Here is a 27,966-nt window from a genome sequence, read left to right on the forward strand (position 1 = left end):
TTGCAGAGACATGGGTGCTGTTAATAAATATCAAGAATATCCATCTACAATAGATGGACTCTTGTTCTCAACCTCTCCCCTTGCCTGGGCTGTGGTAACCTTCAGGTTAAACCCACCACCAGACATTTCTCCCTAATGAGACAGCAGCCCTATGGTCTGGTCAGACAATGCTGCCTTTCCCTTTTACACAGTGATGCCACTGTACCCCGGGGATGGGGAGAGGGAATGCTGAAGGTGGGGGATGGGACACCACTCAGGCACAGTGCTTTGTCCTGGAGGATGTTCACTTTCTTTAACATTGTTGGGGGCTGCACTGATGCAGGCAAGTGGAGAATGTTCCAACACAATCCTGATGTGTGCCTTATAGGGAGCAAACAGACATTGGGGAATCAGGGGTTTGGGGAAACAGATTGTTCTCCTTGTAGCAGAGGAAATTGCGGGTGCCCTGTGACAGAGGGGTTTACAGATTTAGAATAATCCACCTTACACTCATGAGTTCATCAGAAAAGGATTACAGGACACATATTGAAGACTTGGGGGAGATCTACTGAGAGTGTGGGGTGATTCAAAAGAGGACATTTATGCAGCAAATGGGAATGAGCTGGAATACAATACTCACACACAATGTGAATATCCAGCTCCTGATGAATTGAGTAATTTTGTCACAGTTTGGCGTTACAATTACTGAGATTACCATCTGAATGTCCACCTGTAATACACGTTTATAAAACTGTCACTGTCAGTTCATTTAAGAAACTCTCACCACCCCCTCCTCCTGGCCCAGGATGACTGGACACATTACCCCTTGTGGGGGTCAGCAGTTAGTTCAGGGGGAAATCTGTATGGGTTTCTGTGAGTTTCCACACTGGGTCTTCATGTGACTGAACAGGGCAGATCTTTGACACATGGGACACAATGTTTCAAGAGTCAGTGCGATGTGGAGAGCAGGATGTGTGCTTCCTTTTCTTTCCTTCCGTGCTGCTGCTGTGCCTCATCAATTAGACGGGGGGGGGGGTGAAAGGCTCATGCAGCTCGATGGGCAAGTTGTCTCCATTCTGACCCATGAGCAGCAAGCTCCTCCCAGTCATTCCAAAGAGTCTCTCTGAAAAGGTAACAACTGCTTCCCACTGCCCAGTGCTCCCAGGAAATGTTTAGAAGAATGAGCGGGGAAATCTATGAGAAAAGGCAGAACGGTAAAGTTCCAAAAGGATTATAAACAGTTTACAGAGAGGGATTCATTGGAGAAGTGGGCAACAAGTTAGCAAATGGAGCATAATTTGGGAAATTGTGAAGTTGCTCATTTTGGAGGAGATAATAAAAGAACAGAGTGCTATGTAAATGGTGGAAACTGTCGAAAGCTGCACCACAAAGGGACCAGGGGTAATTGCGTAGGAAACACAGTTATAACAGGGAATCAGGATGGGGAATGGAACGTTGTTTCTTATTACAAGGAGTTTTCAGTGTAAGTGTTTGGAGTATATACCTGAGAGTAACTTTACAAAGTGCGAGTGAGACCACATCTGGAGTAATGACAGAAGTTTTGGTCCCTTTATTTAAGGGAATACATAATTTCATCCGAGGCATTTCAGAAAAGATTAACTGGGATGATCCCTGGCTTGTAGGGATTATCTTTTAAGAAAAGGCTGAAAATGTTGGGACTCTACTCACTGGATTTGGGAAGAATGAGAGGTGATCTCATTGTAACATGCAGGATTCTTAAGGAGTTTGACAGGGTAAATACTGAGAGGATGTTTCCCATCATGAGGGATCTGGAATCAGATACTCGGATAGTCACGGAATCAAGGGTTCTGTTTTAGATTCGTCAAGTTTAAGGCAACATCAACACGGGTCAGGGGTTTCAGTAGCAATGGAGCTGGGGTGAAGGGGGGGGGGAAGCAACGTTTTAGAGATTGGAATTCCTGGTGTTTGTGATTGTGTAGATACCTGATCAGAAGGTCACCTTGGGGTTACAGATATGAGAGCAATATTGTGAAGAGTGTAGTTCTGCCTCAGACAGTTCCCAGGGAGAGGGAGGGGCTCAGCAGTAAGGGAAAGGAATTTGTAATTGCAACTGAAGGCAATGGGTTTAACCATTTCAATGTTCCGTTGCAGGAAATTGCAGCCAATCGCGTAGTGGGAGTGTGATGAGCAGTTTGATAACTGAGTAATGGAGAGGGATGATGGGGAGGGAGAGCTAGGCATTGTCAGTGTACATGTGAACCCTCAGACAGTGCTTTTGGACGATGTCACCTCCTGACAGTATGTGGGTGAGAAACAGGAGGGACGAAGAATCGATCCTTGAGGGACACCACATACAAGGAATTTAGAAAGGAATGGGAGAGTGGGGATGGAGTAGGTTTTTCCAACAACGGTGAGGTCAAAATATTACTTCGTAGCAGAATGGGAGAGAAGGACATAACCAGAAAAGACAGACAGACAGAACAAGGAACAATACCTGTGATTTGGTGAGGGGAGGGAGGTGGGGGTGATGTGGAGGAAGAGCCCAACTCCAAAAACACACTTTCTTCATTGGTGACATCACCCAACTCCACCCTAGTCTCAGCTCATTTACTGAATGCAGGGATGGACGAGTATTTATCTCCAGACTTAATTATCCAAACACTCTTGGCCAGCCTCCCACATTCAACTTACATGTAATCTCAAGAGTATCTTAAACCCTCCTGCCCAAGTGCTCACTTGTACCAAAACTAGTTGATCCATCGAAAGGCTCCTATTTACAGGCAACAATTTAAAATTCTCACCCTGTGAACATCCCTGTCTCCCTGCACCACACACCCTGCAAGACCTTGACAACTCATTTGTGTTTATTCATTGCTTCACCTGTCTGGCTGTTTCTACTGTTGCCAAGGCAACACTGTCTGGAATTCCCACCTGAACCCTCTCAGACCTGCTTTCCTCTTTTAAGGTGTTCTCGAAAACCTGCTCATTTGGCAATGCTTTTGATCACTTGACCTAGTATCTCAATCTGTGGCCTTATGCCAGAATTTTTCAATAGTATTTCTGTGAAATTATAAACATGATTAAAAAAAACAAACTGTTGCTGATTTGCACATACATTGTCAACTCTTCAATATTGCTGAGTGAATAATCTATAACAGCACTTACCCAACCACATTGTGGGAGCACCTTCACCACATGAACTGCAGCTGGACAGGGAAATCAAACATCACCCTCTCCACAGGCAATGGGGCTTTGGCACTGATCACTGGGATCTGTGGAGGGAGAAACACAGTTGCTATTTCAGGGAGTGCAAAATGCATTATGAGGGGGAAAATGGGGCAGAATTTGGGATTTTCAAATTTGTGATTCACAATGTGCACTAAGTTCTGTAAAACCTCTCATGCCATACCATGAAAATTTCCTTCTCTTTCTGGTCTATGTCTTTCCTTTCCCCTGCCCTGCACCTTCACACATTTCCAATGCCTTGGCCACAACAACACTGTGCTGTCAGTGAAGTTTATCACGTGGTTGAGTATTGTCCCGCCCCTCATTCACTCCGATTGGTTGAAGGACCAACTGGCACATCCTGGTCCTCCAGCCCCGTTCCCCCCACTCTTATTGGTCCTGCGCTGACATCAATAATCCGAGGCCCATTGTGGGCTGGAGCATGCTCAGTGCTTCCTGCTTTTGCTGCTGTTCATCAGGTATGAGAGAGAGAGGGCTCATCCCTGTTTCTCCTGATGTCAGACAATAACAACAACTACCTGCATTGTATGGAGCCTTTCACATTGACAAATCTCCTAAAATGCTTCACGGATGATGGAAACGTTGATTAAAGAGAACGATTTTTAGATACATCTTTAAGGCGGACAGAGGGGGTTAGGGAGGATATTCCAAAGGTTTGTGTCCTCAGCAGCTCCAATCGTGCAGTGATATAGGTGGGCAACAGCTTACAATGGAGACAGTTAGTGGCTAACCACAGGTTAACCACCTCATGTCGTAGCCACCTCATGTCACAGCCTGTCATTACACACTACCTATGGTTAGCCACTAACAGTCTCCATTAACAGCTAATCACCCTCCCCCAGTCAGATCGTTATCCACTCCTTTATCCAACCGCTCTTCTCACTCTATCCCCACCTTTACTCCTTTTATCTTGCCCCCATGCCCCCACACTATCTTCTGCACATAAACGGACTTTTTTTTTCTCAGTAACATCTGTTCTGTGGAAGGGACACCGGATCTGAAACGTTAACTCTGATTTCTCGTCACAGATGCTGCCAGACCTGCTGAGCTTCTCCAGACCCTCCTGGTTGTTGTTTCTGATTTACAGCATCTGCAGTTCTTTTGGATTTAATTTACCGGGAGTCTGTAATTCAGGTCCAACAGCCTCTGTCCCAGTCTCTGCTGTCTCTCCCACCCCCACCCAGTGACACTGCACCTGCACAGCTCATGGACAGGTGTCGTCTTGCTGGCCACACCCCTCATTCACTCCCATTGGCTGCAGGACCACACAGCTCTCCTCCTATTGGTCTGGAGCTGCCGTTAATCAAGCCGGCGCCGATTGAGAGGTGAGCTCCTCCCTCTCTCTGCTCTGGGATGAGCTTCATCATTCACAGTGAATGGGGCAGTATCACAGAGCACAGGGGCTGGGGGCTATTCAGCCCATTGGAGCTGTCCTCTCTCCCTCTGGAGATGGTGCAAATCTGTCCCAACTACCCCCAAATCTTTCCTTAAAAAGTAAAATTCCAAGTCTGTTTCAAAATACCTGCTGAATCTGTGTCGTTCAGACTGTTCCAGATGCTCAGAACTTACTGAGTAAAATAGTGTTCACATTTTCACCTTGTATTATTTGCCAATTACTTGAAAGTAGTTACTAAAAATTGTGACAGGGTTAACAATTCCTCTCTCTCTTTGCAAATTCAAGACCTTGGAACAAAATCGGCACCAGGTCAAAATCACTGCTTCACCTTCTCAGCTCCAAGGATAATTATCTGTGCTTCAGCTAGCTCTGCACAAAAGAGAGGAATGCATCTTAATTTATTAAGATCAAAGAAACAGACCTCCAGTCCAATTCGTCTGTGCCAACAAGGAATCCTAAACTAATGAATTCCCATTTACCATCTATTGGCCTGTATCCATCAAAACCCTTCCTATTCATGTACCCAATTGGAAGCCTTTTAAATGTTGTGATTTTATCAGCCTCCACTACTTCATCTGGTAGCCCCTCCCATACACACACCACACTCAGCTTGAAAATGTTGCCAGTTCGATCCCTTTTAAATCTTTGCCCTCTCAACTTAAACCCATGTGCTCTAGTTTTGGACCCACCTAACCTGAGGAAAAAGGATGCCAGCTGCTCACCTTATCCACGCGCCTCGTGATTTTATAAATCTCAATGAAGTCACCTCTCAGTCTTTGACTCTCCAGAGAAAATAGCCCCAGCCTATTCAGCCCCTCCCTGTAGCCCAAATCCTCCAATCCTGGTAACGTTTTTGTAAATCTTGTCCAAACCTTTTCAAATTTCACAACATCCTTCCCAGAACAGGGAAATTCAAACTGAAAACAGAATTCCAGAAGTGGCTTAATCAACGTCCTGTCCAGCCACAATATGACGTCCCAGCTTCTGTATTCAATGCATTGACCATTAACGGAGAGCGTTAATGGAGTCCCATTTGCCAGCGGTTCACCCTTATCCCTCTAAAACCTCCCTCTTCAAGTACCCAGTCAGACGCCTTTTAAATGCTGCAATTGTACTAGCCTCCACCCCTTCCTCTGGCAGCTCATTCCATACTTGCAATGCCCTCAACATAAACACGATACCCCTTAAATCCCCTTTAAATCTTTTCCCTCTCACCTTAAGCCTGTACCCTCTCGTTCTGGAGCCACCGAACTTGGGAAAAAGTCCCTGACTGCTCACCTTATCCATGCCCTTCATGACTTTATAAGATCACCTCTCAGCCTCCAAATCTCCAGGGAAAATAGTCCCAGCCTATTCAGCCTTTCCCAATAGCTCAAATCGTCCAACCCCAGGAAAGTCCTTGCAAATGTTTTCTGAACCCTTTCAAGTTTCTCAACATTATTCCAAGAACAGGGAGATTGGAACTGAAAACAGAATTCCAGAAGGGCCTTCATCAGTGCCCTGTCCAGCCACAATATGACATCACAACAGACCAATAACGGGGAGCGTACCAAATGCTGCATTCACTCCCCTGCCTACCTGTGACTCTACTTTCAGGGAACTATGAACCTGCACTCCAAGGTCCCATTGTTCAGCAATGTTCCCCAGGACTTTACCATTAAGTGCATAAGTCCTGCCCTGATTTGCCTTTCCAAAATATAACAGCTCACATTTATCTAATTTGAACTCAGTCTGCAATTCCTTGCTCCAATGGCCCATCTGATCAAGATCCTGTTGTATTCTGAACTAACCTTCTTCACTGTCCACTACACCTCCAATTTTGGTGTCTTCTGTAAACCTACTGACCATATCTCATATATTCACATCCAAGTCATTTATTTAAGGGCCCAATATCCATCCCTGCAGCACACTGCTGCTCACAGGCCTCCAGTCCGCAAAGCAACCCTCCATCATCATCCTCTGTCTCCTACATTCAAGGTAGTTTTGTAATGGCTTGCTCTCCCTGCATTCCATGTGATCTAACCCTGCTAACCAGTCTGCTTTGTGGAACCTTGTTGAATGTCCATATAAACAACATTCACCGCCTGGCTTAATCAATTTTCTTTGTCACTTCAAAACACTCACTCAAGTTAGTGAAACCCAATTGTGCATGTACAAAGCCACAGTGACTCTCCCTGATCATTCCTTACCTTTCCAAATAGATGGATATCCTGTCCATTCGAACAACTTGCCTGCCTGACTTCAGGCTCACTGTTCTCTTGTTCCATGGCCTCTCCTTACCACCTTTTTAAAATAATGGCACCCACCTCACCTGTCACTATCAACGATACAAATATCACAGGAGAGGCCCAACAATCACTTCCCTAGATTTCCAGAAAGTTCCAGGATACACCTGATCAGGTTCCAGGGCTTTATCCACCTTGATGCGATTTAAGACATCCAGTCCCACCTCCTCTGTAACATGGACACTTTTCAAGTTATCACTGTTTATTTCTCCAAACTCTCGAGCTTCCATATACTTCTCCAGTAAAAATGACGTGAAATATTTGCATATATTTCACACCCTCTGTGATTCCATAGACAGCCTTGTTGACCTTTAAGCGGTCCTATTCTCTGGTCCAGTTAATCTTTTGTCTGTGATATATTCGTTTAATCTCTTTGGATTCTATTCCAGGACATCCCAGAAAGGCCTACTTCAAGGACCGTAACTTTCCTCCGACTTGATCAACAATGCCCTCCAACACATACCCTCCACTTCCCGCACCTCCACCTTTACCCCACCCCTCCAGCCACAATAAAGAATACAGCCCTGCGGTCTTCATCTTCCACCCCACTAATCTCCAGATACAGCGCATTAACCTCTTATTTCTGCTACCTAAAGTCAGACCCCACCATAGACATATTTCCCTCCCCACCGCTATCTGCGTTCCACAGAGACCATTCCCTCTGCACCTCCCTTGTTAGGTCCACACCCTCCCACCAACACATGCTCCACACCTTTGACCTTCCCTTACCGCCACGGGAAATGTAAAACGTTCAGCCACACGTCACTGAGCTCTGTCCAGGACCTCAAAACGATCTTTTCACATCAGGCAGAGATTTGCCTGCACATCCCAAAACCTCATATACTGCATCTGGACACTATGGGAAATTTAACATGGTTCATCCAACTAACCTACACATCTTTGGACTGTAGGAGTAAATTTGAATATCCGAAGGAAACCCTCACAAACACTGGGGAGAATGTGCCAACTCCAACACAGACAGTTGCCTGAGGCTGGTATCAAACCCAGGTCTCTGTTGCTGAGGAAGCAGCGCTAACCACTGAGCCACAATACTGTGGGATCTTTGGTGCTGATGTGCTGCCCCACTGATACCTCAGTCACTCACCCTGCCTCATTTCCTAAGAGGCAGTGATGATGGAGTGAAATTATCACTAGACAGTTAATCCAGAGACCCAGATAACGTTCTGGGGACCTGGGTTTGAATCCCATCACGGCAGATTTTGGAAAGTGAATTCAATAAATATCTGGAAAAAATAATCTAGTGACGACAAGGAATCCATTGTCAATTGTTGAAAAAACCCATGTGGTTCACTCATGACCTTTAGGGAAGGAAAATGCCATCCTTACCTGGTCTGGTCTGCATGGGACTCCAGACCTATAGCAACGTGGTTGACTCTTAACTGCCCTCTGGGTAAACGCAGCAATAAATGCTGGCCGAGCCAGTGATAGCCTCATCCTGTGAATGAATAAAGGAAACAGGTCAGGTTTTGTTCCTTCTCTAGTAGGTACATCCTACAAACTCAATCAGAAATGTTCTCGTACACACTGAACAAATACATTTTCATCCAAGCCCTTAACACTACAGCACTCCGAGGCTAAGTTAAAACCCCTTATCATTGCAACCATATTATTCTTACAGATAACTGAGGTCTCCTGGTAAAATTGTGTCTCAATTCCCCGCTGACTATTGGGAGAGAGTCTATAATACAATCCCAGTAAGATGGTCATCCCTTTCTTATTTCTCAGTACCACACAAGTAACTTGCCTGGAGGTACTCCCAGGAATATCCTCCCGAAGCCCAGCCATAATGTTATCCCTAATCAAAAACACCTCTCCCCCTGCTCTGTTGGCCCCTTTCTATCCTTGCTATAGCATCTATACCTGGAACATTAAGCTGCTAGTCCTATCCATCCCTGACTGCTGCCTCTGTAATTGCTGTAATATCCCAGTCACATGTTCAAAACCATACCCTGAGCCCACCTGCCTGACCTGTCAGGTCTCTTGCACTGAAATAAATGCAGTGCAACTGGTCCGTCCCACCTCATTCTGTAGCTTGCTCTTGCCTGCCTTGACAGTCTGACCGGTGAACAGTACCAGCCTCAGACTCACCTCTTTTCTCACTATCTCTTTAGGATTACCCCGACTCCCTCACTGGTTTAATGCCTCCCGAGTGGCACTAGCAAATCTCCCTGCTCGTCAGGACCCCATGCTTTCCCCTTCCTATGCCATTGGTACCAATGTACAATGTCCTCCCACTGGTTATTTTCCCTTTTGAGAATATTCTGCTCCCTCTGAGAGACATCCTTGACACTGGCACCAGGGCAGCACCACCCCATTCTGATGCCTCACTGTCAGCTGCAGAAATGGCAGACTGTGCCCCTGACTAGAGAGTCCCCTATCACCATCGATCGTGTGGAACTGGATATACCTCACATTATGTTAGAAGCCAGTCTCAGTACCAGTAACTTGGCTGTCAGTGCTACATTCCCCTGAAAGTCTATTACCACCTACATTTTCCAAAACAGTACACTTGTCTGAGATGGGGATAGCCACAGGAGACTCCTGCAGTACCTACCTACCCCTCCTAGCTTTTCTGGAGGTAACCCACCTACCTGACTGTATCTGCAGTATCCTGAGACTGCCGCCTATCACACTCCCCGGCTCCTGTCAATTCCTCACTGCCTTTAATCACTCCTCCACCAATCCATGCGATCCAATAGAATTTGTAATCACACTTCCTGCAGACATAATCATCAGGATCATTGAAACTCTCCCTAATTTCCCACATCCAACAGGAACAGCACGCCACTCTACAACAGGCCATCTCTCTGCCTTAACAACCTACAGACCAAGACAAAGGCACAGTCTTACTGCTCGAAAAATACTGCCCGAGAATAACTTATGTTTTATATCTTAAACATTTAATCAAGAGACCGTAAGACATTAAAAAGAAATCCTCACTTTACTCACTATTGTAGATTTAATAAAATAAAACTGACTAAGATTGATGTTTGAAGAGACTGAAACTCACTGAGCTGATCCCCGGCTCTGAGTACTTCCAAGGGGAGGTCTCTCTGAGGGCAGCTGTGAAATGTCACTGTTTCTCTTCTCTGCCCACTCCATTTCCAGAGGTTTTTAACTTCACAGCAAGTCAGCTCAGAGAGGTCACTGCTTGGTTTTATTCACTGGGGTTGCCTTTGCTGCCCAGACCAGTATTTATTGGCCACCTTTACTTGTCTTGGAGAAAGTGGTGGTTAACCGCCTCCCTGAAATGCTGCAGTCCATGTACACCACAGTGATGTTTGGACAACAGTTCCCCTCTGGCCCCACAACCCTCCCTGTCTCTGTAATCCCCCTCCAGCCCACAACCCTCCCTGTCTCTGTAATCCCCCTCCGGCTTCACCAGGCTTCAGAAATTACACGTCTGTGGCATCAGATTTTTATTTGGATTCGTTTTTGTTTAATAAACACCACCCACCCGCCCCGCACAAAAAAAAGTGAAATATTTCACCCCCAAACAAATTTCCGTTGATTGACCTTTTGGAGAGGCTGACACATGGAGGTTGCAGTACTTTATCTCACATTGTATGCGTAGAATGATGGAACTTTCTTTTAAACATTGCTAAAAAGGGAGGCAATGGCTTAATGCTATTCCTGCCAGACGAGTGATATGTGCAATGTTCCGAGGATTAGGGTTAGAATCCCAACATGGCTGATGACGGCATCGGAATTCAATACAATCTAGAGTGAAAAGGCGAATGATGACCATGAAACTATTGTCAATTGTTAGAAAACCCATCTGGTTCACTCATGTCCTGCAGGGATGGAAACTGCCATCCTCACCTGGTCTGGCCTACATGTGACTCCAGACCCACAGCAATGTGGTTAACTCTCAACTGCCCTCAGGAAAACGACTTTAAAAACTGTTAACAAACACTCCGCAGGTATCACTTAAAAACTGGCTGTTCCCATTGGGACCATGTGAATTTCTGAACGGCCTGAACTAAAAATGAATTTCAGTTTCACCTTCTCCCCTCGCTCTGTTTTCACCTAACTCCAGAACACTCTCATTGAGCCAAGCAGCCCTCTCAGTGCAGCCCTGTCATTTTCATTGCCTGCTCACACCTACACTGCCCTCAGCCTCCTGTACTGTTCCAGTGTATCTCAATGGGAGCTCAGGGACAGCATCTCATCTTTCAATTCAGCCCTTTGTAACCCCAGAGTCAACATGGACCTTAGCAGTTTCTGAATGAACAGTCAGTTGTCAGAAGCTGGAACATTCCACCTGAAAAGGTACTGGAATTTGAATCCAAAAGGACATTTAATGGGAAGTTTACAGGTAATTGAAAATATGAAGTTTACGGGTTAACATCATGAAGTGGGTGTCTGGGTCTAAATCTGAGGGTTCTTACAAAGAGACGAGGTGTAATTTGGATAAATCTGTGCTCCCTCTCAGGGCAATATCTCCTTCCTCAGCTGCAGGGCCCAGAACAGAGCACACACCCAAAGGGTGATCCAAACATGAATTTGTACATCTTTCTGCTTAACAAAAATATTGGAGATATTTTCCCACAAACAGAACTGACAAACCTTTCTCCTTCCACAGTTAAATGCCAATGATATTCAGATCCTGATGACTCCATTGACTGTAAAAACTTACTTTTGAGATCCCAACCTCAATTATTCTGATTTACTATCCTATGAAATAAATTGACAAAACAAAACAGAATATAAAGACATACCTTTCTCTTGGTTTGTGCTTGATGTGTAAATGCCTCTCCTAAAATCACATGCCCCCCCCTCCCCCTCCCCCATCCTAGGAAGGGGACATGTCCATGCCCCTCACTGTATCTTGGCCCCAATAAAGATGGCGGCCATATCCCAGGACCTATCACCGCCTGAGGGCCGCAGCCATTTTCCCATCTGCTGCAAACGCGGGATTAAGAGTTTCTAATTCAGACTAACGACCCGTACAGAGTGTAATTAAAACTTCCCAGTCTGAAGTGACTCATTACCTCTGTCTCCGAGGCCACTCTCCCCTTCCCTGTTTGCCTCTCCCACATTCACCAACAGCCGAGTCACGTGACACTACACAGGCGGAGTTACTGGTGACGTGTCATCCCACTGGCCACGCCCCTCATTCACTCCCATTGTTTGGATGACCAGCTGGTTCCACTTCGTCCACCAGTCCCACCTCCATTTCCTATTGGTCCGAAGCTGCCGTCAATCAGCTGGACCCCATTGTGAGTAAAAAATGAGGTCTGCAGATGCTGGAGATCACAGCTGCAAATGTGTTGCTGGTCAAAGCACAGCAGGTTAGGCAGCATCTCAGGAATAGAGAATTCGACATTTCGAGCATAAGCCCTTCATCAGGAATGAGAGAGAGAGAGCCAAGCAGGCTAAGATAAAAGGTAGGGAGGAGGACTAGGGGGAGGGGCAATGGAGGTGGGATAGGTGGAAGGAGGTCAAGGTGAGGGTGATAGGCCGGAGTGGGGTGGGGCGGAGAGGTCAGGAAGAGGATTGCAGGTTAGCAGGGCGGTGCTGAGTTGAGGGACCGACTGAGACAAGGTGGGGGAGGGGAAATGAGGAAACTGGAGAAATCTGAATTCATACCTTGTGGTTGGAGGGTTCCCAGGCGGAAGATGAGGCGCTCCTCCTCCAGCCGTCGTGTTGTTGTGTTCTGCCGGTGGAGGAGTCCAAGGACCTGCATGTCCTCGGTGGAGTGGGAGGGAGAGTTAAAGTGTTGAGCCACGGGGTGATTGGTTTGGTTGGTTCGGGCGGCCCGGAGGTGTTCTCTGAAGCGTTCCGCAAGTAAGCGGCCTGTCTCACCAATATAGAGGAGGCCACATCGGGTGCAGCGGATGCAATAGATGATGTGTGTGGAGGTACAGGTGAACTTGTGGCGGATATGGAAGGATCCCTTGGGGCCTTGGAGGGAAACGAGTGTGGAGGTGTGGGCGCAAGTTTTACATTTCCTGCGGTTGCACGGGAAGGTGCCGGGGGTGGAGGTTGGGTTGGTGGGGGGTGTGGATCTGACGAGGGAGTCACGAAGGGAGTGGTCCTTGCGGAACGCTGATAGGGGAGGGGAGGGAAATATATCCTTGGTGGTGGGGTCCGTTTGGAGGTGGCGGAAATGGCGGCGGATGATACGTTGTAGGCGGAGGTTGGTGGGGTGGTAGGTGAGAACCAGTGGGGTTCTGTCTTGGTGGCGGTTGGAGGAGCGGGCTCAAGGGCGGAGGAGCGGGAAGTGGAGGAGATGCGGTGGAGGGCATCGTCGATCACGTCTGGGGGGAATCTGCGGTCCTTGAAGAAGGAGGCCATCTGGGCTGTGCGGTGTTGGAATTGGTCCTCCTGGGAGCATTGTGAGGTCAGTGGTGGGATCCTCCCCCTGCCTGAATCAAACCCGGAAGGTGGATGGATGGTGTCAATCAGGAACAACAAGCAGGAGGTGCTGGGAAAGCTCAGCAGGTCTGGCAGCATCTGGGAACAGGAATCTGTCCAGTGGCCCTTCCTCAGAACCGATGGGAGCTGGGAAAATTAGAATCCTGACAGTGTGGAAACAGGCCATTCGGCCCAAAAGTCCACAGCGTCCCTCCGAATGGTATCCCACCCAGACCCATTCCCCTACCCTATTACTGTATATTCCTCCTGACTAATGCACCTCACCTACACATCCCTGAGCATTATGGGAAATTTAGCTTGGCCAATTCAACTAACCTGCAGATCTTTATACTGCAGGAGATAGGGGTTAAAGAGTAAATAATAGGCAGGGACAGGACCCAGAGAGAGACAGGAACATTTGGAAAGACAAAGGAGTGGATTACGATCTGGCTGGGAGGGTGCATAGCTGTTAATGGAGAGGACAGGAACCTGTGTCTGGCAGCATCTCAGTGGAGGTGGCGGAAATGGCGACTGATGATCGACGTTCTGCTGCAAAAACAGACCCCGAGCTTCCAGCTGCCTGTCACGTTAACACATGAGCCTGTTCCCTGGCCAACATCTCTGTCTCATGCTTACTGCAGTGTTCCAGTGAAGCCAGAACATACCAAAATACCAAATATTTCAAGGACTGCAATTTCCCCTCCCATGTGGTCAATACCATCCAATGTATCTCCTCCACTTCCTGCACCTCTGCCTTTGAAACCCACACCTCCAACTGCAACAAGGATAGAACACCCCGCAAGCTCCCCCCCACCCACCCCAAGTCCTTACCTTCCACCCAGATACAACACATCATCCCCTGCCATTTCCACAAGCTACAATCAGACCGCACCACCAGATTCTGAAGGGGTTTGACAGAATAAATACTGATGTGCCTGAGGGTAAATACTGAGGGGGGAGTCTGAAACCAGATTCTGAGCCAGTCACAGAATCAAGGGTTCTGTTTCGGATTCATCACGTTTAAGGCAACACAGACACGGGTAAGGGGTTTCAGTAGCAATGGAGCTGGGGTGAGGAGGGGACAAACAACGTTTAAGAGATTGGAATTCCTGGTGTTTGGGATTGTGTAAACGTCTAATCAGAAGGTCAGCTTCGCGTCAGAAACAACTGCAATATTGTGAAGAGTGAACTGCAATATTGTGAAGAGTGTAGTTCTGCTGTATAGTTCTCAGTGAGAGGGAGGGGCTCAGCAGTAAGGGAAAGTAATTGGTCAGGCAACGGGTTTAACCATGACAATGTTTCATTGGAGGAAACTGCACCTAATCGAGTAGTGGGAATGTGGTTAGCAGCTTGATAACTGAGTAACAGTGGAGTAATGGAGAGGGATGACGGGGAGGGAGAGCTGGGCATTGTCAGTGTACATGTGAAACCCAACATGGTGCTTTTGCACAATGTCACCTCCTGTCAGTATGTAGAGGAGATACAAGAGGGGCCAAGGATAGATCCATGAGGGACACCAAATGCAAGGAATTCAGAAAGGAAAGGGAGAGTGGAGATGGAGCAGGATTTTTCAACAACCATGAGGTCAAATATTAGTTTTTCACAGAATGGGAGAGAAGGACATAACCAGAAAAGACAGAACAAGGAACAATATCTGTGAATCGGTGACGGAGACTGATGAGGAGGGGGAGAAAAGAGAGTTGGAAACTCTATGGTTTACTGAGATGAGGGTAAAAGGGTCAAGATGAGCTCTGATAAGGCTTGACCGGGATTGGAGAAAGTTTGGACAAAATCCGGGAACACCACGTGAGGCAGTTTGACTCAGTGGGAGGGAGGGAAGCAGCAGATCGGATTGTCTCAGTCTTAGTGACAGAGAAACTCCATGTGCTCCAAACTCTTGTTGGTGGAGAGAAGGATGGAGGAGACAGGATGATGGACAGTGTTTCACAAAGAAACAAAACCTGGGTAAGTGATATTTAAAGTGAGTGAACAAACCTAATGTATTTAACTTTTACCCAAAATATTAAAACCAATGACAGAAATCCTGGTTCGAATCCCAACTTGGCAGATGGTGGAATCTGAATTCAAGAAAAAATAACTGGAATTAGGAATCTCCTAATCTCCATGGAACCATTGTCAATGGTGGAAAAATATCCTGCCAACCCGACAGTGGCCCAGCCAGCTACTCACTGTATTAATCACTGCAAAGTCTCAACAAAGGAATGAAACTGGATGGACCACTCAGCATCTGACAAGGCACCAGAAAATACAACCACAGAATCAGCCCTCTCGATGGTGCAACGTCCTCCAGACTAACATCTGGAGTTTGGTGTCAAAATGTGCAGAGCTGTCTCACAGACCAATCAAGGAACAGCCTGACATACTCATACTCATGGAATCAACTCTTACAGACAATGTTGAAAATGTGTTGCTGGAAAAGCGCAGCAGGTCAGACAGCATCAAAGGAGCAGGAGAATCGACGTTTCGGGCATGAGCCCTTCTTCAGGAGCCCTTTTACAGACAATGACCAGATACCACCATCACCGTCCCTAGATATCGAGAGTGTGGTGATGGAAAAGCACAACAGGTCAGGCAGCATCCGAGGAGCAGGAAAATCGACGTTTCGAGCCTAAGCCCTTCATCAGCCTGACCTGCTGTGCTTTTCCAGCACCACACTCTCGACTCTGATCTTCAGCATCTGCAGTCTTCACTTTCTCCTCAAATCTCTGGATATGTCCTGTCCCACCAGCAGGACAGACCAGGCAGAGGTGGTGGCACAGACAGTGAGGATTTGCCCTCTGAGTACTCAGCATTGACTCCGGACACCAGGAGGTCTCATGGCTCCTGCTGATTACCATGCTCCGTCCTCCCTTGGCTGATGAATCACTTCTCCTTCATGTTGAACAACATTTGGAGGAAGCACTGAGGAAGTAAAATGGTGTCAAACGTACTCTGGGTACAGGATTTCAATGTCCACAATCGAGACTAGCTCTGCAACAGAATTACTGACTGAGCTGGTCAGGTCCTAAAGGATATAGCTGCTCAACTGAGTCTGCAGCAGGTTGTGAAGGAACCAACAACAGGGAAAAACATACTTGATCTCATTGTTATGAACTGACCAGCTACAGATACATCTGTCCATGACAGTATCGGTACGAGCGACCATTGCACATTGTTTTTGGAGACACAAGTCTTGGCTTAAAGTTGAGAAAAACTTCCATTGTGTTGAGTGACACTATCACCGTTCTAAATGGGACAGACTTTGATGAGATGTAGGAACGTAAATTGGATCTCTGAGGCACTGTGGGACATCAACAACAGCAGAACTGTACTCCAGCACAATCTGTAATCTCATGGGTTTGTAAATCCTGCTCTCACCCATCACAAAGGACAGGAAAGGAGGGCATGCCCAAAGCAGCACCAGGCATAACTAAAAATGAAGTGCCAACCTGAAGCTACCAAACAGAACCATCTGCATATCAAACAGCATCAGCACCAAGCAACAGAGTTAAGTGATCCCACAACCAATGGATCAGATCAGAGCTCTGCAGTACTGCCACACCCAGTTGTAAACGGTGATGGACAATAAAACAACTCACTGCAGGAAGCATCACAGATATCCCCACCCTTACTGATGGAGGGGCCTCACACATCCATGCACCAGATAAGTCAACAGCATTTGCAGCCAGAAGTGGGATGCTCCATCTCAGCCTTCTCCAGTGTTTTCCAACATCACAGATGTGAGTTTTAAGCCAGTTTCATTCAGTTTGAATAACATCAAGAAGTGGTTAAGTAGTGCAAAGGCTACGGGCCCTGCCAATATCCTGGCAATAATACTAATGGCTTGTGCTCCAGAACTTGCCACCCGCCAAGCCAAGTACCGCTCCAGCACTGGCATCTACTGACATTGTGGAACATTGCCCAGGCATGTTCAACAGAAAACACAGGGCAATCCAACCAAGCCAATTTCCCTCCGTCAGTCCACACTCGATCAGCAGTAAAGTGATGGAAGATGTCACCAACAGGGCTACCAAGCAGCAGCTGCTCAGCAACAGCCAGCTGAGTGACACTCATTTCAGGCTCCACCATGGCCACTCAGCTCCCGATTGTGTTACCGCCTGATTCACAACCTGACAACCAGCTGAATCCCAGAGGTGTGGTGAGGTCAGGGGGACAAGACCACTATTTCGAGCTGATTCTAACATTGTATTAGCTCATATACTCTCATCCACCTTGTGTTATCTCCAGACTTCCTTATACAAACACACTCCTGGCCAACTTCCCACATTCAACCTCCCTGTTATCTCAAGAAAAACTAAATCTCTGCCCAAGTACTTCCTCGTACCAAAACTTGTTGATCCATCAAAAGGCTGCTATTCATAATCAACAACGTAGAGCCACAGAGATGTACAGCATGGAAACAGACCTTTCGACCCAACCTGTCCATGCCGAACAGATATCCCAACCCAATCTAGTCTCACCTGCCAGTATCCGGCCCACATCCCTCAATTTAAAATTCTCACCCTTGATATAATTCCTGGTTGTGACCATCCCTAGCTCGCTGTATCACACACCCTTTGAGACCTCGACAACCCATTCTGTTCGAGACTCCCAATGACCTGTTAATTCATTACCTCACCTGGGTGGCTGCTTTTACAGTTGCCAAAGCAACAAGGTCTGAAATTCACAGCCAAAACCTCACAGGTCTGCTTTCCTCCTTTAAGACATTCCTCAAAACCTACTTCTCTGGCCTTGTCTAAAGTTTCCAATAATATTTGTGTGAAATTATAAGCATGATAATAAAACTACAAACTGTTCCTGATTTGGACATTATCTTCAAATCATCGCTGTTGCTGTAATGAATAATCTGTAAAGTCTCTTACCCAACCACATTGTGGGAGCACCTTCACCACACAAACTGCAGCTGTACAAGAAAGTCAAACATCACCCTCTCCCCAGGCAACAGGGCTTTGGCATTAACCACTGGGATCTGTGGAAGGAGAAACACAGTTGATGTTTCAGGGAGTGCAAAACGGATTACAGGGAACGAAAATGATGCAGAATTTAGAGTCAGAAACGGAAGGAAAATACACTTGCTCATCGGAAAAAAAGAATTCTTGACTGTCAAAAATTTTCCAGAAAAAAAATTAATAAGCAGCACACGGTCAGGGGCTGGGCGGCAGTGAAAAATTAACGTATAAAAATGTCTGTAAAAGTAATAGTAAAATACTCCCATTGTTCGAGACTGAGGAAGCTAGACATTAACAAAGTGGTCATGAGGGAGCCCAGCGATGAAGCAGAACAGTATAAGCTGTTATGATCCCACAGTCATAGAGATGTATAGCGCCGAAACAGACCCTTCGGTCTAACTCATCCATGACAACCAGGTATCCGAACCTAATCTATTCCCATTTGCCAGCACTTGGCCCATATCCCTGTAAACGCTTACTCATCATATCATGTGTCTATTTAGACGCCTTTAACAAGTTTTATCTGTACTAGCCTCCACCACTTCCTCTGGCAGCTCATTCCACCCACTGCATGAGAGTTGTCCTTTAGGCCCCTTTGAAATTTTATCCGTTCATCCTAAAGCAATGCCTCTACTTCTGGACACCATCACTCCAAGGAAAACACCTTGTTCATTTACTCCATTCATGCCTCTCTTGATAGTATAAACCTCCATAACATCACAGGTCAGCCTATTGCACTCCAGGGAAAACAGCCCAGCCTCCAACCTCAAATCCTCCAACACTAACAACATTCTTGGAAGTCTTTTTTGAAACCTTTCAAGTTTCACAGCACCCTTCTGATAGGAGGCAGGCCAGAACTGCACACAATATTCCAAACGTGGCCTAACGAATGCCCTGTACAGCAACATGACCTCCCACATCCTGTACTCAATGCTCGAACCAATAAAGGAATATAAACTGAACACCTTCTTCACCATCCTATCTGCCTGCAACTTGACTTGCAAGAAACTATGAACCTGCAGTCCAAGGTCTCTTTGTTCCGCAAACGTCTCCAGGGCCTGGCCATTCAGTGTATAAGTCCTGCCCTGATTTGCTTTTCCAAAATGCAGCACCTCACATTTATCTAAATTAAACCCCATCTGATCAATATCTCATTGTAATCTGAGGTAACCTTCTTCATTATCCACAATACCTCCAATTTTGTATGACCTGCAAACTCATTTCCGATACCAAATCATTTAAATGAATGACAAAACAAATCCAGAAATAAACATCCATTTCTCTGAGTTTGAATGTGCTCTGTAAATCCTGCCCAATGACTCTGTACCACAGAAAGGCTGCACATGGGCCTGGCAGCGCCTTGCCCCCTACAAAGCTGGCAGTTCCGCATGTATCCAGTGAATTCTTGCCCCGAATAAAGATGGTGACGCGTACACATACCTGCAGCCACACTGAGGCAATTCCCTGTTTACTGAAAACACGAGACTGGGACGTTACAAAATATGTGTTTTCCGATGCGCACATTGTGTTTGTAAAACCTCTCCACTCACACAGAACCTCTCTCACCTCCTGCGGTTCCACAGACAGCCTTGATTTTTGCAGGTACCTATTCTCTGCCTGGTTACTCGTTTGTCCTTAGTGTGTTTGTACAATCACTTTGGATTCTCCTTAAACCTATTTCCGAAAGCTATCTCATATCCCCTTTTTGCCCTCCTGGTTTACCTCGAGTATACTCCTACTGCCCCTATACTCCTCTAGGGATTCTCACAAACACAGCTCTCTGTACCTGCCAAATGCCTCCTTCATTTTCCTGACCAGGCCCTCAATTTCTTTCGACAGGCAGCATTCCCTACACCTACCAGCCTTGGCCTTAACAGGAACATACTGTCTATATACTCTCATTGTCACAGGCCTGTGGAGGCAATAGCAGATGAGGACAGAGAAACAATCATTCTCAGTAAAGAGGCAATGTTGGGAAAGATAACCGCCTCAAGGTAGCTGGGTCTCCTGGCCCTGATGGAATGCATTCGAGGGACTAAAGGAGATGGGGGGGAAGAATAACAAACTCGTGATAATTCACTAAAATTTGTTGGATTCTGGGATGGTTTTGACAGACTGGAAGCTGCAAATGTGGTGCCACTATTTTTCAAAAAGGACCTGTTAGCTTAACTTCTGTAGTGGAGAAAATGCTTGAATCTCTCAAGGAAGTAGTGGTGAGATATCTGGGTAGAAATTGTCTCATTTCGCAGACACAGCATGGATTCATGAAAGGCAGGTCACATTTAATGGATTTACTGGAATTATTTGAGGATACGACGAGCGCTTTGGACAAGGCAGACTCGGTGGATGTGGTGTACCTGGATTTCCAGAAGGTATTCGATACGTTGCCACACAAAAGGCTGCTGTATAAGGTAAAGATGCACAGCATTATGGGTAATTATCATTGATACAGGATCGGTTCACCAACATAAAATAAAGAATGGGGATAAATGGGTGTTTGGATTAGTGTTGACACTACAACTGTTCGCAATTTACACAAATGTTTTGGAGTTGAGGACCAAGTGTACGGTGTCAGAGTTCACATTTGATACAAAGATGAGTAAAGCAATGTCTGCAGAGTCCACTGTCAGTCTGCACAGGGATACAGAGAGGTTAAGTGAGTGGGTAAGGATCTGGCAGATGGAGTACAATGTTGGGATATGTGAGGTCATCCATTTTGGTCGGACTAACAGCAAACTGGATGATGAAATGGTGAAAACATGCAGCAGGCTGCTGTACAGAGGGAGCTGGGTGTCCTTGTGCATGAATCACAGGAAGCTGGTTTGCAGGTACAGCAGGTAATTAAGGCAGTGAAGGGAATATTGTCCTTCATTGCTAGAGGGATGGTTATGCTGCAGCTGTACAGGGGGCTGGGGAGGCCACACCTGGAGTACTGTGTACAGGTTTGATCCCCTTACATTAGCAAGGATGTACTGGCACTAGAGGGAGTGCAGAGGAGGGTCACTAGTTTGAGTTGAGAGTTGAGAAGGTTGGCGTATGTGGAGAGATTGAGAAAACATGTTTTATACTCATTGTAATTTAGAAGAATGGGACGTTGGATAGGAAACAAATAAAATTATGAGGGGAGGAGATAAGACAGAAGCAGGGAGGCTATTTCCACTGGGGACGGGTCCAACTCCAGAGCCTCAAAATAAGGGGGAGCAGATTTAGGACTGAGATCAGGAGGAGCTTCTTCAGCTAAAGGGTTGTGAATCTGTGGCGTTCCCTGCTGACTGCAGCATTCGAATGCCTTTCAGGCAAAATGTAGATTTGTGAACAGGAAAGGAATTAAGGGTTATGGTGGGAGATCGGGAACGTGGAGCTGAGGCCATGAAAAGATCAGCCCTGATCTTATTGAATGGCAGAGCAGGCTTTAGGGACCAGGTGAAAGTTCTTGCCTCGTGCCATCAAAATCAGCCTTTGTCCAATTCAGAACCTTAACATGTAGATCTGGTCTATTATTTTCTGTAACTATTTTAAAACTAGTAGAATTATCAGAGAATCCCAACAGTGTGGAAGCAGGTCATTCAGCCCATCACATTGATATGGACCCTGAGAGCCTCCACACCTCCCCCAGTAACATTGCATTTCCCAGGGCCACCCAACCTACACATCCCTGAACATTATGGACAATTCAGCCTGGACAATCCACCCAACCTGCACATCCCTGAACACTGGACAATTCAGCCTGGATAATCCAACCTATCCTGCACATCTTTGGACTGTGGGAGGAAACCAGAGGACCCAGACAAAATCCATGCAGAATACCCCAATAAGGTGGTCATCCCTTTCTTATTTCCCAGTTCCAACGAAATAACTTCAATGGGCGTACTCCCAGCAATATCTTCCCTAAGCAAAAACATAATGCTATCCTGAATCAAAAATGCTACTCCCCTCCTCTCTTGTCCCCCTTTCAATTCTTCGTATAGCATCCATACCCTGGAACATTAAGCTGCCAGTCCTATCCATCCCTGAGTGATACCTCTGTAGTTGCTATAATATCCCAGTGCCATGTTCAAAACCATACCCTGAGCTCATCTGCCTTCCCTGTCAGGCCTCTTCTATTGAAGTAAATGCAGTGCAACTGCTCAGTCCGACTTCATTCTGTGCCTTGCCCTTGCCTGCCTTGACTATTTGACTTCTGAACTGTACCAGTCTCAGACATACTCTTTCCTCACTATCTTATTGGGTTTACACCCACTCCCTCACTGGTTTAATGCCTCCCGAGTATCACTAATATCTCCCTGTCTGGATGTTAACACCTTCCAATTCAGGTACAATCCATCCTTCTTATGCAGGTCAACTCTACTCCAGAGGAGATCACAATGATCCAAAAAAAATGTGAATCCTTTTCCCCTGCACCAGTTCCTTTGCCACTCATCCAGCATCTCCTCCTCCTCTGTAATATGGACATTTTTCAGGATGTCACCATTTATTTCCCCACATTCTATATCTCCCATGTACTTCTTCACAGTAAACACTGATGGAAAACACTGGTTTCCTATCTCGCCCATCGCCTGCAGCTCCACACAATGGCTGTCTTGCTGATCTTGGAGGGTCTCTATTTTCTCCCTAGTTAGCCTTTTTTTCTTCATGTATTTATAGAAGCCCTTCGGATTATTCTTAAACCTATTCACCAAAGCTATCTCACGTCCCTTTTTTGCTTCCTGATCTCCCTCTTAATTATACCCCTACTGCCTTTATACTCAATTTTTTTGGATTGGAATAAATGCAAAATATAACAACCTGACAAAACAGACGAGGGCAGGACTTGCTCTCAATAAAGGTAGGGCCCTGAGTAGTGATATGGGAACAGAGAGATCGAGGGCTTCACGTCTTTGAAGTTTGTGTTACATGTAGACAGGGTGGTTAATAAGGTGCTAAGCACACTGACCTTGATTGTTCAGACCTTGGAGTACAGGAGTTGGGACGTTATGTTGAGGATGTACAAGATGTTGGGGAGGCCTCTTCTGGAATACTCTGTCCAGCTCTGGTTGTGCTGTTATAGGAAGGAGATTATTAAATTGGAGCAGGTTCAGAAGAGATTTACCAGCATGTTGCCATGAATGGAGGGATTGTGTTCTAAGGAGAGGCTGGATAGGCTGGGAATTTTTTCACTGGCGTGCACGAGGTTGAGGCGTGAGCTTATTCGAGGTTTATAAAATTAGAAAGAGTGTAGACAGGGTGAATAGCCGGGGAGAGGGGATTCAAAACTTGGGTGCATTCATTTTGAGAAGAAATGAGAAAGATTTGAGAAAATACATGAAGGTTTTAATAAAAAAGATACACGTTGGAATGAACTTCCAGAGGAAGTGGTAGCTGTGAGTACAATTACAATATTGAAAAGACATTCAGATAAGTACATAAATAGGAAATATTTGGATGGATGTGGTCCAAGCGGAGGCAGGTACAATTAGTTCAGTTTGGAATTATGGTCGGCATGGACTGGTTGGACCACAGGGCCTGTTTCCTTGCTGTATAACATTATGACTCTAATCCTCACGATCCCTAAATTCCTCCATCCTCAACTCGCCTGATCAATGTCACCTAAACCATCCTCACAACTCTTCCTTATTTATATAATTCCTCACTAGCCACAGAACGCTCCCTATCTCACGTCCTCCAGTTTCTCAAATCTCTGCGATATGTGCCTTTCTTTAGTTCCAACCTTGAGGATGCCTCATTCACTCCGATTGGTTGGAGGACAAACTCGTACGACCTGGTCCTCCAGTACTGCCCTCTGCCCTATTGGCCTGCGCTGACATCACTCACCTCACAATGGGCCCCGGATGATTGGTGGGATTCTCCCTCTCTCTGCTCTGGGATGAGCTTCATCATTCACAGTGAATGGGACAGTATCACAGAGCACAGGGGCTGGGGGCTATTCAGCCCATTGGGGCTGTACTCTCTCCCTCTAGAAATGCTGCAAATCTGTCCCAATTCCCTTCCCATTTGCCCATAGCACCCCAAATCTTCCCTTAAAAAGTAAAATTCCAAATCTGTTTATGAATAATTGCTGAGTCTGTCCAGCTGCCGTTCAGACTATTCCAGATGCTCAGAACTTACTGAAGAACATAATGTTCACATATTCACTTATTATTTGCCAATTACCTGAAAATAGTTACTAAAATTGTGACATTGTTAACAATTCCCCTCTCTCTGAAAATTAAATATCTTAGAAACAAATTTGCAGCTGATCAAAATCACTGCTTAACCTTCTCAGCTCCAAGAACAATTATCTGTGCTTCTGCTAGCTCTCCACAAAAGAGGAACACATCTTATTTTCATTTATTAGTGTCATAGAGATGTACAGCACAGAAACAGACCTTTGGTCCAATTTGTCCATGCCAACCAGGAATCCTCAACAACTGGAGCCCCATTTGCCAGCGATTGGTCTGTATCACTTGAAACCCTTCCTATCCATGTACCCAATCGGATGCCTTTCAAATGTTGTAATTGTATCAGCCTCCACTACTTCATCTGGCAGCTCAATCCACACACACACCACACACAGTTTGAAAACGTTGCCCCTTAGATCCGTTTTAAATCTTTGCCCTCTCAACTTAAGCCCATGCAATTGTTTTGAACCCACCTAACTGGGAGGAAAACACCGTGGCTGTTCACCGTATCCATGCCCCTCATGATTTTATAAATCCCCATGAAGTCACCTCTCAGTCTTTGACTCTCCAGGGAAATTAACCCTGGCCTATTCAGCCTCTCCCTGTAGCCCAAATCCCCCAATCCTAGCAAAGTCTTTGTAAATCTTGTCTGAACTCTTTCAAGATTCACAACATCCTTCCCAGAACAGGGGATTTCGAACTTAAAACATAATTCCTGAAATGGCTTAATCAATGTCCTGTCCAGCCACAATTTGACATCCCAGCTTCTGTACTCAATGCATTGACCAATAAATATAAGCATACCAAACCCCACCTTCACTAGTCTGCCTATCTGCGACTCTACTTTCAAGAAACAATGAACCTGCTCTCCATGGTCTCTATGTTCAGCAACATTCCCAAGGACTTTACCATTAAGTGTATAAGTCCTGCCCTGATTTGCCTTTCCAAAATCCAACAGCTTACATTTGTCTCAATTGAACCCAGTCTGCCATTCCTCGCCCCAATGGCCCATCTGGTCAAGATCCTGTTGTATTCTGAACTAACCTTCTTCATTGTCCACTACACCTCCAATTTTGGTGTCTTCTGTAAACCTACTGACCATATCTCATATTCACATCCAAGTCAATTATTTAAGGACCCAATATCCATTCCTGCAGCAAACTGCTGCTCACAGGCCTCCAGTCCACAAATCAACCCTCTGCACCACCCTCTGCCTCCTACCTTCAAGCCAGTTTTGTATCCAAATGGCTAGTTCTCTCAACATTTCATGTTATCTTACCTTGCTAACCAGTCTGCTTTGTGGAACATCGTTCAGTGTCCATATAGACAACGTCCACAATCTGCCTTCATCAATCATCTTTGTCACATCTTCAAAAAAAAACTCAATCAAGTTAGAGAGAGAATTTCCCACACACAAAGCCATGCTATCTATCCCTAACCATTCCTCGTCTTTCCAAATACATGTAAATCCTGTCCCTCAGAATCCATTCCAACAACTTGCCTGCCACTGACTTCAGGCTCACTGTTCTCTTGTTCCCTGGCCTTTCCTTACCACCTTTTTAAATAATGGCACATGCCTTCCAGCACCTCACCTGTCACCAATGACAATATAAACATCTCAGGGAGGGGCACTGCTATCACATTCCTAGCTTTCCACAAATGTCTGGGATACACCTTAACAGGTCCCAGGGATTTATCCACCTCGATATGATTCAACACATCCAGTACTACCTCCTCTGTAATATGGTCAGGAGCCGGGCAGCAGTGGACAATTCATTTACTGAAAGGTCTGTGAACATAACAGTAAAATACTAAACAGAGCAAAAATACACTCAGAGACTGAGGAAGCTAGATAGTGAACAAGTGGACATCAAGGTGCTCAGAGGCGAATCGGAGCAGTTTTATGATCCCACAGTCAGAGATGTCTAGCACCGAAACAGACTCTTCAGTACAACTCATCTATGCCAACCAAATATTCGAACCTAATCTATTCCCATTTGCCAGCACTTGGCCGGCATCCCTCTGAACCCTTCCTATTCAACTGCCTTTGAAATGTTACAATTTTTGTTGCCCTTTAGGTCCCTGTTGAATTTTCCCCTCTCACCCTTAACCTATATCCTCTAGTTCTGGGCTCCACCACCCCAGGGTAAACACCTTGTCTATTTACGCTATCCATGCCCCTCACGATTATATAAATCTCTTCAAAATTACACCTCAGCCTATGACACTCCAGGGAAAATCGCCCCAGTCCCTATTATGCCTCTCCCTGCAACTCAAATCCTCCAACCCTGGCAACATCCTTGAAAATCAATTCTCAAACCTTTCAAGTTTCAGTGCTTCCTTCTGATAATAGGGAGACCAGAATTGCACACAATATTCCAAAAGTGGCCTAACCAATGTCCTGTCCAGCTCCTGTACTCAACGCTCTGACCAACAAAGGGAAGCATACCAAATTTCTTCTTCACTGTCTTATCGACCTGTGACTCTACTTTCAAGGAACTGTGAACCTGCATTCCAAGGTCTCTTTGTTCAGCAAGACTCTCCAAGACCTTACAATTCAGTGTGTGAGTCCTGCTCGGATTTGCTTTTCTAAAATGCAGCACCTCACATTTATCTAAATTAAACCCTATCTGCCACTCCCCAGCCCATTGGCCCATCTGATCAATATCCCATTGTATTCTGAGACAACCTTTATCACTGACCACAATACCAACAATTTTGGTGTCACCAGCAATCTTACTAACTGTACCGCCTCTATTCACATCCAAATCATTTAAACGAATGACGAAACAAATCCAGAGAAAAAAAATCCATTTCCCTGGGTGTGAATGTGCTCTGTGTAAATCCTGCCCTATGACTCTCTATCAGGGAGAGCTGCACATACACCCCTCTGAACTTTGCCCCCTACAAAGATGGCGGCTGCACGTGTCCAGTGAATCGTTGCCCCGAATAAAGATGGCGGCACTGACTCGAGTCAATCGCGAAATGAGGCATTTTCCGGTTTACTGCAAAAACGAGACTGTAAATTTCAAATTTGTCTTTTCCGATGTGCACCAAATGTTCGCAAACCCTCTCAGCCTAGACCGTCAACGTTTCCCTCCCGTTTCCTGCTGTTTATTTCTTTCCTTACCGACAGCTCTCCGCCCGCACAGCCGCGCTAACCGCGAGGATGATCACGTGGTATAATCAAGTCCCGCCTCTCATTCACTCTGATTGGTCGGAGGGCCAAACGCCTCGCCAGGTCCTCCAGCCCCGCCCCTGTACTTCCATTGGTCCAACGCTGACATCAATCATCCTGTGACAATTGTTGGCTGGAGCATGCGCACTGCTTCCTGGCTTTTGTTGCTCTGCATAAGTTACAAGGGTGAGGGACAAAGTTAAAAACACACAACCACCTGATGCAGCAGCAGCAGCGCTAGTGCTCCCAAATAAACCTGTTGGACTATAACCTGGTGTTCTGGGAATTTTAATTTTGTCCATCCTAATCCAACATCAGCACCTCCAAGTCACGAGTGAGGGAGGAATGTATAACATAAGAACTAGGAACAGGAGAAGGCAATCCTGCCCTT

The 27,966-nt window shown here is 46.0% G+C and overlaps 1 long non-coding RNA gene across 2 annotated transcripts; it reads right to left on the reverse strand.

Annotated features, from left to right (window-relative positions):
• Positions 1-632: 632 nt before the first annotated feature.
• Positions 633-27,570, reverse strand: LOC132814828 (uncharacterized). 2 transcript variants are annotated; one of them, XR_009644515.1, is made up of 5 exons: positions 27,528-27,570; positions 18,153-18,259; positions 8,236-8,344; positions 3,127-3,233; positions 633-709 (listed from the first exon to the last, which is right to left on the reverse strand). It is a non-coding gene; the product is annotated as an uncharacterized LOC132814828 (long non-coding RNA). The 2 variants fall into 2 exon arrangements; XR_009644516.1 differs by lacking the exons at positions 18,153-18,259; positions 27,528-27,570 and adding an exon at positions 11,479-11,545.
• Positions 27,571-27,966: the final 396 nt, after the last annotated feature.

Source organism: Hemiscyllium ocellatum, unplaced genomic scaffold (genome assembly GCF_020745735.1).
Source record: "Hemiscyllium ocellatum isolate sHemOce1 unplaced genomic scaffold, sHemOce1.pat.X.cur. scaffold_949_pat_ctg1, whole genome shotgun sequence".
Taxonomy (NCBI): Eukaryota; Metazoa; Chordata; class Chondrichthyes; order Orectolobiformes; family Hemiscylliidae; genus Hemiscyllium; species Hemiscyllium ocellatum.